At 40.6% G+C, this 5449-nt stretch overlaps 1 pseudogene; it reads left to right on the top strand.

Moving 5' to 3' along the window:
- Positions 1 to 387: 387 nt before the first annotated feature.
- On the top strand, positions 388 to 4908 carry LOC107728152 (interferon-induced very large GTPase 1-like; annotated as a pseudogene).
- Positions 4909 to 5449: the final 541 nt, after the last annotated feature.

The following is a 5449-nucleotide window of genomic DNA, read 5'->3' as shown; positions in this document are numbered from 1 at the left end:
AATTACCATAGTTTTGCGCCCCTAAGGCAAAGTTTTAACAATTTTGTTAAATTGTGTTCCTCAGTTTAGAAAAGGTTGGATATAATTGGTCATCTGTTAGGGATATGAACATCTAATTTACAAAATTCCTACCTGTCTTTAAAAAGCCAATTCATGAATCTATAATCAGGTGTAGTCTGGACTCTTACGTTTTTGTTGCAAAAAAAAAATTAAAATGTGCATTTTGTATTTGCATGTTGTATATATTGTGTACCGTGTTTATTTATTTTTTTATTTCAGTTTCTGTAGCAGAAAGAGAGACATTCTTTAACATTATGTCATTTCTGGCCTGCTGGTCAATGTGATTCTTCGAATTGTAACTGACAATCAAAGAAACATTCTAAAACAATGTCTCTACATCGGAAGACTGTCCCCGACCTGGGGCCCCTTACTACTGAGATAGGTAAGAGTTACTGTATGCATCAGATTTCAGTATCCATCATCCCATTATTAAGCATTTTTTCCAAGCTTTTTAGAAACATCATAGATAACATCATAGCATTCATGATAATTGCAAGATTATTATAAGACTAGAAAAAAAAACATTGTGATTTTACTAGAACACTGATACACTGGATTTATTCACCCAATATGTTTCTCCTCTAGTGTCTGAAATTGACAGGGACAAGCATATTTTACTGCAAATGCTGGACCTTCAAAGGGAAAAGGTGGCACCTCTGGATCTCACAACAATGCAATATGTAAGCACCCTTAGCACTGAAGACGACCTTCCACAGGACCCAACAGAGCTCTCAAATGCATTTCTCCGGCGGCTCTGGCTATGTAATCCCCAAGCCCGCAGCACTTGCTGCAAGATACCAGTAGGAGATTATGGTTTGGACATGAATGATAATTCACAATGCGCTATCAATCCTTTAGACCTGGTTGCTGTCATCTACATGACAACAAATAGTTTCCTACAGCAAGAGATCACCCTGCGAATGTTGCAGTGCAACTTTGCAGTGCCTCTGTATCTTCCACCTATTCACCCGGAAAAGAAAGGAACCATCCTCCTGAGTCCATTTAGAGGTGTTCTAGGTCAGTGGAAGTCACCTTCTGAGGGACCTATCATGAAGAACATGGCCGATTCCAGGATGCCATTTCTCTCAGCAGTGAGGCTAGGTTGCTGCAATGTCTCAAAATCTCGAGTACTCAACCGTGTTCTTGGGGGTCCTCATGAGGTGAATGACTGCTTCATAAACTGTGGTATGGAGGGAGGGCAGCTGCCTCGAGTTCTCTCTGATGGTCTTGTGGAGGTGTGTTGGAACCTGCTTTCCGGAGATCCTCATGACAACGTCTTCCCCTAAGAAACTTAAGAGATGTTCTGGATCGCTTTATTCCATACCTGCACACCACAAACCTCGTAGGTACAGCTGGTATGGCCAATGACTTCAACATTAATGTTGATGAAGATGAGATATGTCGAATGGCATTCAGTGAAGTTGAAGAAGTCCTCAGTGGAATTGAAAATGGAGTGTCCAGCTATTTGGAGAACCAGCTGCCCCTGCAGGGTACAGTATGGAAACAGTTGTGTCAGCTGGAGAAGGAGGAGGCACGTCACCAACAATACACATCCCAGAGCTTAACAGGGGAGAAGGAAAATCTTATAAAACAACTGCTTGATTATGAATTAACAACAGCCATGAGAGCCTTTACTGCAGCTCTCTGTTCATTTGACACAACCAAGCGGGCATTCTTTCTCTCTTGGATGAGGGTGAAACTTGAAGTTATGCAGTTGGAGAACCTGTCCCATCATAGGGAAGCAGATGAGGAACAAATGCTAGAACCTTGCATTGGACTTGAACATTTCCTTCGAGAGATGGGACTGGTCTATGAAAGATACTTCCGCGGCCCAAACAGTGACTTGTACGACATGTTCCGTTTACCATATGTAGATGCTGAACTACTCTTTTATGGAGTTCCCCTTGAGCTCTATGATGGGGATGCCTCCGTATTTCCCATGAACTGGGCATACAGCGTTCTTTATGAGGTATACAAGCAACTACCAAAATTCAGTCGCATGAGAGTTCTGACAATCCTAGGTTTCCACAACTCCAAGAACGCAGAGATCTTATCTGCCTTGTTTGGCGTCAACTTCCCAAAGTGGGGTAGAAGGCATATCAAAGGGGCGTACATGCTACTCCTCAGCCTGCCTGACAACTTCAGAATGGAGATGGACTGTGAATTTCTGTTGCTGATTAGCACAGAAGGTTTGAACCCTCAAACAAAAAGAAGTCTTGTGCATGACAGTGAACTGGCTACCTTTGTCAGTGGACTAAGTGACATTACACTAATAAATTTACCAGATGAGGGTTTTAACGAAACAAGAAGCAACCTTCAGATTGCTGTCAATGCTATTCTCTGCACACGAAACTTGGAGAGGAAGACTACCTTTCAGGTTGTTTCAGAGGAAGCAGGAATGGATGGAAAAATCATGAGTTGTATAATTGATGTACTGACCACAGGACAGCTCCCAAATGAATTTCAAAGAGAAACACATCCCACAAGTGAAACAAGAGGTATAAGCCATAACCTGTATAGCCCATGGACCAGCAGTTCTGTGACTTCACAAAATGATCAAATCTGCAGTGATGCAATGCTCAGGCTAAAGAAAAGACTGTTGACTATGTTCCATGAAAAGGCAACAAATGGCCAGTCAACCTGCTTGGGCTCATTTATGGAGCATATGTTAAGTCTGTGGGAGTCAGTGAAAAATGGAAATTTTGCCATAAAGTTTGGAGACACAGGCACAGCTGATGCCATCATTGGCCTCTGCACAAAACTTGTACAGGGAGAGAAGCAGCTCAGTGATCAACTGGATCTTTGGGTTGAAGCGTTGAACGATCACATAACAGAGTTGAAAGAATTGGCATCGCAAAATGGAGAACATATGGATTCAGATAGGATACTCAGAATCTTGAGAGATGAATCAGCTACCCAAATCAATACAGAGAGAGACCATATTAAGGCTAATCTCTGGGACCTTAGACAGGAGGATATTGATATTGCCCTTGTGGAAAATTACAAAGTAAGCCTTCTCAAAAGAGTAGACCTCATTCAAGAGCAAATGACATCTGATGTTGCCCAGAAACTTGTGTCTGCTACCATTCGTCATGATATGTCAGTTAAGATGCACGCCTTATTGACATCACTTGAAGCAGCCCTGGAGGTAAGGTTACGTTCACTCTTGCAGACCTGCAAGAACAATAATTGTGTGATTGAGGACAAGGAGCTTGAACGTGAATTTGTTAGTGTTTGGGAAAATATCCCATCCAGCATGAATGATCATACTTAGAGACACAATAAATCTTTGCAAGGATGGTGAAGCAGCTAAAGAAAAACCTAAGTGATCGTGGTCTAAAAAAACAAAACATAAGACTCCGAGATGCAAACCAACTCAATGGCTTTAAAGTGAAGACTGCCCATTTTGCTTTGAGTAGTAAGATGAAGAAAACACTGAAGTACAATAAGAACGTTGCACAAAGATTCACCAATAAGTTGACAGAAGACTGCGACAGGAAAGTCTCAGAAAAAGTGTGCTACAATGAAGGCTACTCAGACAGCTACATGAGAGAGTTGCTTGCAGTTGTGGACAAGGGTCTAGAAGTTTTAAAAGGTGAGCCATTTGTGATGAGTCCCAAATTTGAAGTGGATATCAAAGGATACATCTGTGGCAAAGCAGCAGAGTCTTTTCAAGAGGTGCAGGAGTCGTTCATAAGGGAAAGGGACATTAAAGAGAGATTCCTAAATAAGACCAGGGACAGGCACATGTTGAGTTTCATATATCAGTTCCGAAAAAGGGACCAGTGTCAAAAAGCTGCTCAATCTTTCACCAGTCAGTGCCTCCAGCCAACAGTCGAAGACTTCATTTACAATAGCTTGGAGAGACAGATATTTGATGATATGCTCCAGAACGAAAATGCACGGCTTTATAGCTCACCAAAAAAGTTCCACTACAGTCTTCTTAAAGAAATGCTGATAAAAGACAGCTTTGAGAATGTCCATGAGTACCTTCAGTCCCATGAGAGCTTCTGCCGGAAGAGTATTGAGAATTTTGTCAGAGCTCATCTGTCAGGTTCTGTTATGATAGAAGACCGAAGGGAACAGCGAATACACCAAATCTTTGATTGGGTGAAGAGGTGCATTAATCAGGCATCTGAATCTAGTAGTGGGGCACAGAACAATGTTAGACAACTACTTGAGAAAGTTTGTGCCAGCCTGGAGAGTCTAGGAAAAGTCACTATGCCAACTCAAATCTTGAAGAAATCTTTGTTCGACAATAATACACATCGTGAGCATTTCTTTGCAAACCTAGAGGAATCAGTCTCTGTCTTATCCTCATCAATTGCTCAGGAATTTATGGAGAATGAGGATGTCATTGAAGTCCCTGATAACCTCCCTGATAAACTTCAGGAGATGCTATACGAAAAAGTGAAGGGGTGCGATAAGCGCTGTCCTTTCTGCAAAGCTCCATGTGACCTGGAAGAAAAAGAACATCAAGTGCACGAAGCGGTTGTCCATCGCCCCAAAGTTCTAGTGTGTTATATCAATGCCAACTCCACTACTCTGTCGCACAGCACCTGCTCTGCAGATATTGCAGGACAAAACCAATTTCAAAACAGAGATACTGCAGGCCAGTCTCTGCCCTTTAAGGAGTACCAATCCATCTACCCAGACTGGAAAATTCACCCAGAAGATCCTAGGAATAATGGGGCTGCAGTCTACTGGAGGTACGTGTTCATGAGGTACAACAGTAGATTTGCTCAACAATATCAGTGTGCACCTGCAATATTACCTGAAGCATGGGGGAAAATCACTCAGATGGAAGCAATACAGAGCCTGAGAGAAGCCTTTCAAATTACAGAGTGATAATGTCCTGTACCAGCATTATTATATCCTTGCCTGTGTTTCTGATGATTTCCCTTCAGTTGATAAAACAGTTTACTATTACAGATTATTTTCTTATTATTTTCTCTAAATAAAGTCAACAGAAGGCGAAATTCTGATTCATCACTTATGTGCCAGTTGATGAAAGAATTGATGAACTCTTTCCTGTAATAATGTGGTTTAAATACAGCCTGATAGTCTTACTTATTTGCATCCTATATGTTAAATGTAAAAAAATCTCAATGTAATTCAGTAATGCTTACTGTAAACATAATGCATTCTAATACTCTACAAATAAAATGTATGCTAAAATGGCAATAGTACTTAATTACAAAACTATTTCAATAAAAACTACTTCAAAATCTAGTATGTTCTCTCTCTCTCTCTCTCTCTTTTCTCTCATATTTTTTTTATTAAATGTAAGGTAGATGGCTATAAACAACTGATTTTTGTAAAAATATGAAGTATATTACACATTTCTGAAGTCTTTTTTTTTTTTTTTTTAATAAAGAGCTCTAAAAGG

The sequence above is a fragment of the Sinocyclocheilus rhinocerous genome, unplaced genomic scaffold, assembly GCF_001515625.1.
Source record: "Sinocyclocheilus rhinocerous isolate Xijiao unplaced genomic scaffold, SAMN03320098_v1.1 scaffold2834, whole genome shotgun sequence".
Classification (NCBI taxonomy): domain Eukaryota; kingdom Metazoa; phylum Chordata; class Actinopteri; order Cypriniformes; family Cyprinidae; genus Sinocyclocheilus; species Sinocyclocheilus rhinocerous.
This window is presented reverse-complemented; position numbering and strand designations above follow the sequence as displayed.